The sequence below is a fragment of the Tenrec ecaudatus genome, chromosome 10 (assembly GCF_050624435.1).
Source record: "Tenrec ecaudatus isolate mTenEca1 chromosome 10, mTenEca1.hap1, whole genome shotgun sequence".
NCBI lineage: Eukaryota > Metazoa > Chordata > Mammalia > Afrosoricida > Tenrecidae > Tenrec > Tenrec ecaudatus.
In genome coordinates, this window is record NC_134539.1 from 88,736,654 (window position 1) to 88,749,187 (window position 12,534).

Sequence of the window (12,534 nt, forward strand, 5' to 3'; positions counted from 1 at the left end):
TAGTCCTGATTCATTGATAAAACAAACACTGCCCGTTTCCAAATAGGATTGTAACTACAAACAGATATTAGGATTGACAACACAGCTTTTTTTTGGGGGGGGGATATAGTCAATTCATAACACTTGTATCCATAAGTTGGAAATTTGCAGTGTGTTAGTGTTAGTTTTTTTGATGATAGCCTAAAACGGTGGTTCTCAACCTTCGTAATGCCACAACCCTTTAATACAGTTTCTCATGTGGTGACCCCCCCCCCACCATAAAATTATTTTCATTGCTACTTCATAGCTGTAATTTTGCTGCTGTTGTGAATCCGGCAACCCCTGTGAAAGGGTCGTTCGACCCCCAAAGGGGTCTTGACCCACAGGTTGAGAACTACTGGTCTAAACTAATATAAATGTATTCTCTCACCATTCTAGAGACCACGTATCTGAAACACTATCACTGGGAATAAATGAACGTTGCCAGGGCCACACTCCAGGGTAGAACTTTTTTCTTGCCTCTTTCAATTTGTGGTGGCTGCCAGCTTTCCTTGACTTGTGGCTGCACCACTCCAATCTCTGCCACCGCAGAAGCGTGTGTGTGTGTGTGTGTGTGTGCGTGTGTGTGTGTGAAGTTTTCCGAGGAATCCTGGTGGTGCAGTGAGTGGTTACTCGTTGGGCAGTTTGAACCACCAGCCACTCGGGAAGAAGATGGGCTTTCTGCTCCCTTAAAGAGTTAGGATCTCAGAAACTCCCAGGGACAGGATCACTATGAGAGGGCACTGAGTCACTGGAAGTGAGTTTGTTCAAATCTCACTCTGCCTCTTCAGACAGTGATGGACTTAGAGCTTATTCTGGTAATAATTCCAGGACAATCTTCCCGTATCAAGATCCTTAGTCACTTCTCCAAGGGCCTTTTATTTTTTTCCCTGTGAATGAAGGTCCATGCACATGTCCCAGAGAGAGGGACTTGGTATCACTACCCTGCTCTTCCCAGTACAGTCATCATTAAGCCTGATATATGACTGGCTGGTTTCTCATCCTTGAGCAAATGATACACATATTAATTAGGTTGAAATTCTTCTCAGCTCCACTATTTTTTTCTTCTTCCCTTTGTCCATAAGACCAAGAATGTCTTAGTTAGAAGCTATTCAAGGAGCCTGGGCTACAGAAGGATAAAGAGCAACCAAGCCCCAATGGACCTGTAACACAGCACCGACAAGAAATAAATCTTCGTGGCCAGAAGCCACAGGTTTGAGAGCTGGGCGTTATTTCATCTTAGCTTCGCCTAAGCTCAGCACACTTTTGAATGTGCATCACTGACATCTTAAGTCTAGACCTGTGCTGTACAATATAGAAGCCACTGAACATTTCACAATTGGCTAATTTGAGATGTGCTGTAAGGATCAAATACACATGAAAGATGATGTAAAATTTATCATGGATAACTTTTATATTGATTACATGGTTATATTTTGGACATACTGTATTAAATAAAATATGCTATTTAAATTAATTTTACCTGCTTCTGGTTGCTGCTTTAAATTGGTCTGCTTGAGAATGTCAAGTTACATATGTGACTTGCATTATAGTTCTGAGTGTCAGCACTCATCTAGAACATCAGCCATTAAAATCAAGCCTGATGTGCAGTGTTGGCCAATTCCATGGTGTAAATCAAGAGGACCTCAAAAAGCCTCTGGAAAAATGGAAGAAGACATAATGAAATATTTCCAGGAGCTTAAATTATATAGATATAATCTTATTGGGGGACTTTTAAACAGCTCTTATAACAATCCATACATTAGTTGTATCAAGCACATTTGTACATGTTGCCATCATCATTTTCTTTTTTTAAATCATTTTATTAGGGACTTATACAACTCATCACAATCCATACATACATCAATTTTGTAAAGCACATTTGTACATTCATTGCCCTCATCATTCTCAAAACATTTGCTCTCCACTTAAGCCCCTGGCATCATTTCCTCATTTTTTCCCCTCCCTCCCCGCTCCCCCATCCCTCATGAATCCTTGGTAATTTATAAATTATTATTTTGTCATATCTTGCCCTGTCCAACATCTTCTGTTGTCTATCCCCCAGGGAGGAGGTCACATGTAGATCCTTGTAATCTGTTCCCCATTTCTAAACAACCCTTCCTCTACCCTCCCAGTATCGCCACTCACCACTCTGAAGGGATCATCCGCCCTGGATTCCCTGTGTTTCCAGTTCCTATCTGTACCAGTGTATATCCTCTGGTCTAGCAAGACTTGCAAGGTAGAATTGGGATCATGATAGTTGGTAGAGAGGAAGCATTTAGGAACTAGAGGAAAGTTGTATTTTTTGCACCCTGACTGGCTCGTCTCCTCCCCAAGACCCTTCTGTAAGGAGATGTCCAGTGGCCTACAAATGGGCTTTGGGTCCCCACTCCGCACTCCCCACCCCACCCCACCCCCATTCACTATGGTAAGATTTTTTGTTCTGATGATGCCTGATACCTGATCCCTTCGACACCTCGTGATCACACAGGCTGGTGTGCTTCCATGTGGGCTTTGTTGCTTCTGAGCTAGATGGCCGCTTGTTTACCTTCAAGTCTTTAAGACCCCAGACACTATCTCTTTTGATAGCCGGGCACCATTGGCTTTCTTCGCCTCATTTGCTTAGCCATCATTTTCAAAGCATTGTCTTTCTTCTTGAGCCCTTGATATTAGCTCTTTTTTCCTTCTTTCCCCACCCTTATATCCTTGTGACCACTTGATAATTTATAAAGTCTCTGATAAATTATATTACTATTTTCATATCTTACACCATCCGCTATTTCCCTTCACCCATGTTTCTGTTGTTTGTCCCGCTCGGGGGTGGGAGGGGTGGGGGGGTGGAGGGCAGTTCCAGGAACTTGTAAGAGCCACCTTGTATTTCCATCAGGGCTGACTTAAAGCCTCCAGCGTGAGGTCACAGAACATGGAATTGGGAAGACAACTGCTGGAGCTTGGTACTGTACCATTAAAAGAGCCCAAACAGTAGCACAGTCATTAGGAAGTAATAAGTTCTGGATATTATCACCTGTATTTTAAATTTTTTAGCTTATATAATTTATTTTAAAACAATGGCTATGTTTAACAAGTGACTCAGGTTAAAAAAAATGTGAAAATCTGACATTTCAGCAAGTGGGAAAGGAGATGACGATGAGACCAAGGGACCCTAATCTGGCTATGTTAAGGACAGTCAAAACTGAAGTAGGTAGTCACTGCTTATTAGAACCAATGAGAGCCTAAGGGGTTCAAAACCAACCGACTGGGACCAAAAGTGGAGGGCCACAAGTTAGGCCTCAGGACAGGTAGGGTCTAGGTAGGTCATTAGGATGGTCCCTCCAACTCAGTATCAGAGCTGACGCTGCAGTTTTCCTTCGTGTCCACCTGGTGGCAGCATAGTCTGAGCATGATAAGGACTTGGGGCAGAGGACCACCCTTGATTTGGGTGGGGAACAGATGCCCCCAGAAGCCCTGGACCCTAGCAGAGGCTACCCAGGAGTGAGATTTAGATGTTCTGCTTCTGTCCTGGGTGACTGCAGGAAAGGACAGGAGGAAAGGTCCATAAAGAGACAGTGAAGCAGCTAGGGGTGGGAGGACACCCAGCAGAGAGCCAAAGCAGGCCCTGCCTTCCAGGAGCTTCCCCAGAGATCTGACTGAGGCCAGAGCCTTCCTCTGCTGCTCAAGCCACAAGGGCCAGACTGCCCTGAGGATGGGGGGAGATGAGACAGAAAGGGGGCTGGAGGTTGACTTGGGACAGAGACCGGAAATGCTCCCAACCCAACCTTCCACAGGAATGCCTCTGTTCTCTCATCTGGCCCTCATCAGTACCCAACATCCCATCAACCAGCACTTCTGAGCAGTGTGGACTATTCTAATCCAAGGTTTATTATTTTTAATGACCTGTACCAAAATAACAAAGCACTCATTGCCCAATCAAGTAATAGTAATTTTATGCTTGCTTCAGATCTGGGTTTTTTAAAAAATTTATACATAAGAGGGGGTATACCCCCCAAAAAAGGGAAAAAATTCAAAGCTATGTAATTCAAAAATTTTTTTACAAAGCAACCTTATCACCTTCGAAGTACTCTCCATTACACTGAATACATTCATCAAATCTGGGATTCCATTCTTGCAAACATTCTTGCAAACATCCCTTCACAGAAGGGATGATTCAGCCAGGGTGCAGTTTAGCACGGATGAAACACAACACTCCTCTAGTTCTTTAATGCTTCTTCTCCCGCCCCACCCACTATCATGACCCCAGTTCTACCGTACATCAATACAGATAAGAGCTTTTGACACAAGGAAGCCAGGACAGATAACCCCCTCAGAAACACTAATGGCAATAGTGATACCATGAGGGTAGGGGGGAGGGAAGGAAGGGGGAGACAGGGGGACCCAATAGCAATGATGGATTTAAAACATCCCCGAGGGGGATGAATAACAGAAACATGGGTGAAGAGATACAGCGGATGTTGTAAGATACCGGGAAATATATATATATACATAAATTTATAAAGGGTTCAAGAGAGTGGGAGGGAGAGGGAACAAAGAGGAGCTGATACTAAGGGCTCAAGTAGAAAATGTTTTGAAAATGACAGGCAACATATGTAAAGTTTGCTGGATATAATTGATTTATGGGTTGTTATAATATCTGTAAGAGCCCCCAATAAATTAAAAAATAAAAAGTGAACAAGAAAATGAGGGACGTGCTGTCAGCCATTTCTACAGACAGGACTTGCATCTCCACTCCAACCTCTCTCCTTCACATGGATATAATTGTTTTCTTTAATCTTCTGATAACTGATCCTGTCGACACCTAGTGATTCTTCACCTCTTCTGTTTAGTCAAATAGCTGCCCTTTCATGTCCCTCTCCATTCTTGGAAACAAAAAGAAGAAACAAAAAGGAGCAAGGTCAGGTGAATAAGGTACCTGGGGCAAGAGAGGCCTCCTGGTGTTTGCCCAAAATTGGCACGCTGAGATGGCTGCATAAGCAAGTGCATTGTCATGGTGGCAAAACCAATCCCCATGTCTGCCACAAATCAGGCCTTTTTTGATACACACTGTTATACTATTTTTTGGAACCTCTAAAATAGAAAGCTTGATTAACAGTCTGACCTGGTATAACTCCAAATGCACTGTGAGTCAACATTTCATCCATTGGGGAAGTTGACAGACGTTCAGAACAAGGTTTGTCACTAATCGGCATTTCACCTTTGAAATGAGAAAATCACTCAACCCTTTGAGTTTTTCCCATAGCGCTGTCCTTGTAAGCTTCGTTCAACACCAAACGTTTCTGTGGTATTTTTCCTGAGCAGGAAACAAAATTTATTTCTTTTTTTTTTTTAAAACATTTTATTAGGGGCTCATACAACTCTTATCACAATCCATACATATAAATACATCAATTGTATAAAGCACATCTGTACATTCTTTGCACTAATCATTTTCTTTCCTTTTTTTTTAAACAATTTATTGGGGCTCATACAATTCTTATCACAGTTCATACATATACATACATCAATTGTATAAAGCACATCTGTACAGTCTTTGCCCTAATCATTTTTTTCTCCTCTTTTCTTTTTTTACATTTTATTAGGGACTCATGCAAATCTTATCACCATCCATACATATACATACATCAATTGTATAAAGCACATCCATACATTCCCTGCCCCAAACATTCTCAAGGCATTTGCTCTCCACTTAAGCCCCTTGCATCAGGTCCTCTTTTTTTTTTTTCCCTCCCTCCCCTTTCCCCCCTCCCTCATGTGCCCTTGGTAATTTATACATCGTTATTTTGTCATATCTTGCCCTATCCGGAGTCTCCCTTCCCCCCTTCTCTGCTGTCCCTCTCCCAGGGAAGAGGTCTCATGTGGATCCTTGTAATCAGTTCCCCCTTTCCAACCCACTCACTCTCCACTCTCCCAGCATCGTCCCTCACACCCTTGGTCCTGAAGGTATCATCCACCCTGGATTCCCTGTACCTCCAGCCCTCATATGTACCAGTGTACAGCCTCTGTCCTATCCAGCCCTGCAAGGTAGAATTCAGATCATGGTAGTTGGGGGGAGGAAGCATCCAGGATCTGGGGGAAAGCTGTGTTCTTCATCGGTACTACCTCACACCCTAATTAACCCATCTCCTCGCCTAAACCCCTCTATGAGGGGATCTCCATTGGCCGACATTTGGGCCTTGGGTCTCCACTCTGCACTTCCCCCTTCATTTAATATGGTATATATATACATATATACATATACATATATACATATACACATATATACACATACATACACACACTTATATCTTTTTTTTGCATGATGCCTTATACCTGGTCCCTTGGCACCTCGTGATGGCACTGGCCGGTGTGCTTCTTCCATGTGGGCTTTTTTGCTTCTGAGCTAGATGGCCGCTTGTTCACCTTCAAGCCTTTAAGACCCCAGACACTATCTCTTTTGATAGCCGGGCACCATCAGCTTTCTTCACCACATTTACTTGTTCACCCACTTTGGCTCCAGCCGGTGTGTCGGGAGAGTGAGCATCATAGAGTTCCAATTTAATAAAAGAAGGTATTCATGCATTGAGGGAGTGTTTGAGTAGAGGCCCAAGGTCCTTCCGCCACCTTAATACTTGACCTATAAATATAGACACATAGATCTATTTCCCCATCCTCCTATATATATTTGCACGTATATGTCTTTGTCTAGACCTCCATGAATGCCCTTTGACTCCTAGCTCTTTCCTCCATCTCCCTTGACTTTCCTCCTGCCCTACTACCACGCTTCATCGCCACCTGGGCTAGAGTATACCTCTTCTCTAAGCAACCTTACCCTTGATCATTCCCCACCAGACCTGCCACTCCCCCTTCTCTACCATTTGGGGTCCCATGTTTTTCCCTTGTCCCTGGGTTTGTTAACACCACTTCCTTACCCCCCCTACCCCCCCACCCCAAGTCCCCCCGGAACTGTCGGTCCCGTTGTTTTTCCTCCAGATAGTTCATCCAGAAACAAAATTTCTTAACCACACTCTGTTCTCTGAAATTGGACATCACAAAAAAATGAGGTTCAAGCGAAACTGCTTTTACGAAAAAGTTGACTGTGACCAGAGAGAACCTTCCCAGGTAACGTCACTGGGTACAGTACCTTTGAGTGAGTTGCTTGATGTTCACCTAGCAGGAAAAATGTGTACTACAAAAGTTCCACTCCACCCAGCACAATTGTGTTTTGGGGGTACCCCTCATATATCTATAATCCATCAACACCTATGATGTGCTAAGTACTGTTGTGTGTACTAGGGAGACAGCAGTGAACAATTCATTAAAATCCATGCTCGGGCTGGGGAGATAGCCAGGTATATACACCCCGTCTCCCAACCGCCTCAGAAGTACCCACTGGTATTGAGACCTTATAAGCCCGGGAGGACTCCTCTGTAGACTTTCTGAGGCTACCAGTCTTCCTCGTCTTTCTCCCGGTGTGTGCCGGCTGGATTTGGATCACTGCCCTTTGAATTAACAGCCCAACATTCCCCCCAGTGTGTCCGTGTGCACTTCCCAGGGGTAGCCTAGGCGAAAAACAGAAGGGGAGGGTGACCTGCAGTGTGTGTGTGTGTCTTTGTGTGTATGGGGGAGCATTAGCAAGGGCTGTGTGGTGAAATTAGTTCTTTGATATGGCCACATTTGGCCTTGATACTTTAAAAACATGGCTTTGAGAGATTACCGTCCCCCCCACTCACCCCCGCCCCTCAAGCCCTAAAGAGTTTACCTTTGTCCTCCTTTTTTTATTTGGGGTATTTTTTTTCATCCCAAAGGGCTTGTAACCAGGTTGGTATTTTCTGGTCCAACCAAAGCTTTCACTGCTATCATCGATGCCAGCGCATAGCGAGACCCTTGGCGTCATGCTTGTGAACCTGCCCCTGTGGGTTTCTGAAATGCTGATTTCAAACTGCTAGCCTCGTGGTTGGCAGCCCAACACCATAGCCCCAGCCCGCCTCTGCTCCAACCACCGTCAGTTGTAAGCAATTTGGTTTGTTATTTTTTTCTCTGATCTGGGATGATACATGCCCTGTGATTGTCGACATGTATCTCGCCAGGGATTGGTCATAAGACTATACAAATAAAGCATCTTTGACCTATCCAGAGGGGATGGTTCAATTTGTGGCCTTCCACTGGGAAAGGCCATGCCTTGAAATTTACACAGAGCCCTGGAGGTACAGTGGTTACACGTTGGGCCAGGATCCCAGTTCAAAACCACCAGCTGCTCTGCAAGAGAAAGACAGGCTTCCTACTCCCAGTTAGTCTTCGAAACCCACAGGGCAGCTCTAGCTTGTCCTATAGAGTCATGTCCTATAGAGTCATATCCTATAGAGTCATGATGAGTTGGCATCCACTTGATGACAGTGAGAGTTAAAGAGTTGTGTAAGCAGGCAACCCCACAGAAGCAGAAGGAGAAAGGGGGAGAAGAAAGAAGCAGCAGAGAGGGAGAGAGTGAGAGAGAGAGAGAGAGAGAGAGAGAGAGAGAGAGAGAGAGAGAGAGAGAGAGAGAGAGCGAGAGCTGAAACAGCTATAGCCTAGGGAAGGGCTGGCTGTAACACTGACGATAATTCGAGGCTGAGTGGCAGAGCCAGAGGCAACTGAGAGCCAAGGGAAGGCCTGCACATTCTATGAGAGCCAAGAGCCAAGAGAGCTGTCCTGTCCTGAAGGAGGGACTCTGCTTACATGCTTCCTGGTCCTGATCCCACGCTGTACTCTATTCCTTAACAAACCACTTGACTGTCAATATGACCAGCATTTCTATGTGATCCTTACAATAGATGGCCAAGCCTGGAAGAGAAGTAGAGAGGGCTGTGTCTGAACGGTACAAAGTTTGGCGAGTGCAGGCTGGGGGGAAGGCTGGTCTCCACCTGAGAAGGATCAGCCCTAGGCTGATCTTGATTCATAGTACTCCCCTTGACGTTAGACAGGTTCTGATGCGGACACCGCCTCCTACCACCATTTTACAGCCTGTCATTAGAACGATGTGTGAGGAGGCTTCCCTGAGAGTGTTACTTAGGTCAAGATCCAAAGGATTTGAGGGATTTGGTGATAGCAGACAGCTGGGGGAAAAGTGTTCCCGGCAGAGGAAAATTGGCAAGTGCAAAGGCCCTGAGGCAGGGCCTTGTCTGAGATCTTTGAAGAAAGGGGAGGTAGCCCATGTGGCTGTTTCATTAAGTTTACCAGGTTACTAAATAACTAGGTTTATTAGGTATAGACCCTTTGAGGCCTCCTGTTCAACTCCTAATTCGAATCATCACCGTATCTCAAACATTGTGGTGAGCGATGAGTGCTGAGGATGGAGCGGAGTCAGACGGCCTTCTAACAACACAGGCTACAGATGAGGAAGTGGGGCCCAGTGACTTAGCCCAGGTGACCCCTGTAGCAAGGGGAAAGCTTGAGATTTGAACGCAGACACGAGGGTCCCTCCCCAGAGCTCCGTTCCAGCTACAGAGTGTGGGAGAGGCTGCCCCACCCAGGAAATGCCAGAAGGCAGCAGCCTCTCCCTGGCCTCTGGATGACTTGGTGCTGGGAGGTTGAGGAGGGAGGAACAGCTCCTCCTTCAGATCTACTAACCAGGTACCCTCCTGACACCCTCCCACCCTCAGGATGAGTGTGGGGGCACCTGGAATGCCTGAGGACCCTGCCTGGGCTTCTCTTACACTTCCCTGCTGTGAGCCAGGGCCTGCACACAGCAGTCCCCGCAGAAGGACACGGCTCGCTGGCTGGCCCTGTCCTCTTCGGCCGCCCTGGTAATCACAGACCTAGGTTGTCTGGGCTTGTCAGGGAGGGGTCAAACCAGCCTGGGGAGATGGCCCCCTCCCTATCGCCAGCCCTGAGTCCTGCCTAGCTGTGTGCAAGGGCCAAGCCATTTGTGTTCAAGCCTCCGTTTTCCTCAGCATGCCCACCCAGTCCTTGTGAAATCCACATCTGGAGGCCTGAAATCTGCACTGCTGGCAAGCATTGAGGGTCTCCTGACCATCTGAGGACCTCTGCTTGCCACAGCATTCTTTCCTGCCTGTCCCTTATTCCTCTCTGCCTGGGAAACTCACCCATCACAGCCCAGCTTTATTTAACTCAGGACCCCTACCCTGGCTCTCCCTGGCTCCCACAGTCCCTGCAAGTCCCCACAGTGAGTGGCCATGGTCTTCCCTCAGGTCCTGGTCAGACCTAGAGGTGGTAAGGGGCTTTGGCTGTGTAATGCCTGATGCCTAGAGCCCATATCAAAGATAAATGGAGATGCACACAGAGGAAGGGCAGGGACTTGTCTTCTTTAATGGAGGGGAAGTGCTCAAGTTGCAATTAACAAGGGCCATGATGATAATAGCTAACACTTACAAGCTCCTCCTGGGTGCCTGGCATATCCTTTAGGCTTCGCAAGGTCTGCATTCACTCTTCACAAAACACTCCGAGTTAGGGACTTGGATGACTGCCATTTTACAGATGAGGAAACTGAGGCACAGAGAGCTGAAGTAAATTGCTGTCGGTCTCACAGCTTCTAAAGGGCAAGGTCTAGATTTGAACTGGCAACTCCCTCACTGTTGATTCTGATTCGCAGTGAGCCTATGGGCTCCGGCACACTGGGGTACAAACTGCAGTCCCACGAAATTGGTGGCACACAAACTCCGCCAGCATCCGGACAATGGTCGGTCCAAGGCTTGGAGGGGCCAGTGAGTTGCCCCACTCAGAATTCTCCTGGCTTTCAGGACATCAGCGCCTCATTACTTGGGTTTTGGAGTCGCTTGCTGAAGTGGGGAAGACATGTCTCCCTCAACACCGCCCCTCCATACTCCCGATAACCCCATTGGGTCTCCTAGGCTGTAAATAGCTATAGAAGCAGAAAGCCTCCTCTTCCTCCCATGAAGCGGTTGGTGGGTTCAAACAGCTGACTTTGCTGTTAGCAAGCACAACTGGTGACCCACTATGATACCGGGGCTTCTTGTAGCAACTCCCTTCAAACCAAGTTCACTAGCATAGAGCTGATTCCTTCTCATGGAGACTCTAATAGAACTGCCCAGAGTGGGTTTCTGAGACCGGAACTCTTTATGGGAGTAGAATGCATCATCTTACTTCCTTGGAGCAGCTGACCTCGTAGATCGCAGCCCAACACATAGCCAATACACCACCAGGGCTCCTTAGCACCTCCCTCACACCTCTCGCACCAGGTCCTGCGCAAAACACGCAGCCTGGTAAGCAGGCAGGCAGTCATTTTGCCTCGTTTGGAAGAAGAGACTGGAGCTCAGACCTCGTCAGTCTGTGTATATTCAGCGCTGAAGGGGTCTGATCCTTCTCAGTCTCGTCGGCTCTGCTCACAGCTTAAAAAACCCTTTGCCTGTGCCCATCTGGATCAATAAGACAGGCAATGAAGTACGGTGACCCCTTCAAGAATCAGCTGAAATTAGGAAAGAGCTTTGAATAGCGCTTGGCACACAGGAGGCGCTTCTAATTAGCATCTCTCCTTTCCCTGCTGCGCTTCCACGCAGCCAGCCAGCCCGGCCCCGGGGAAGGGCGGATGGAACTGGGTGTCCATGCAGCTGTGTAGGGGTCAGATGTCAGCCTGATGGGTTCCCGGCCTGGCCCACCTGCTTCACCTAAGCTTCTGGGAGCTCGGATCTTGGACAGCCCTGGTTCCAGAGCAGCCAATCCCCAGGCCGGAAGGAAAGACCCAGCCCCCAGGCCATTGTGCCGGAGAGAAAAGGGCCGCAAGTGGCTCTCAGAGTGGGGGCGGCGGGCAGCTTGTTTATATACGGTTCCCAGCCGCCTGGAGGCCCTTCCCCAGTCTATGAAAGCCCGGTGGTGACAGGGCCATCTATCCTAGACTCCACCTCTGCAGAAGGGCCGCCTGCCTTCCCCCGCGGGGTCTTTGCCTCTCTGTGGCTGATGCCGCTCCTGATTACACCGTGCAGTTACACAGAGCCTTTCGGGTTGGGCCCTGAAGGCTGCATAGGAGTCCCCCAGGGGTTGGGACTTGAGAACCTTTCCCTCGGAGCACAAGCTCCTGCAAGAGCATTGCGGCAGAGGTGCTCGGCACACAGGAAATCAAACTGCACTCCCACGAAACTAGTGGCACAAAAACAAGGCCAGCCTCCGGGCAATGGTCGATTCATGATGTAAACAGAGAAACTGAGGCTCGGAGGGGCCAGTGAGCTGCCCTGCTCAGAGCTCTCCTGGCTCATCGGCGCCCCATTACTTAGACTTGGGCGTCTCTCGCTCGCTGAAGCGGGGAAAACATCTGTCTCCTTCAAGCTCCCCCCCCGACCCCCCCTCCGATACTCCCGCACTTTCTAGCCTGCGTTCACAGACGGCACGCGCGCGCCCGAGCTCGCGGACTACAACTCCCGGCAGGCCACGCGCCACGGCGCACGCCCGGCGGCACGTCCGGCAGCCCCATTGTCTGACCGGGGGGGCGGGACGACCGCAGGCGGCCGCGTCCATTGGCCGGGCGGCGCGTCCGTCGATGCGGCCCGCCTCACGCAGACCCCGCCTCCGGCCCCG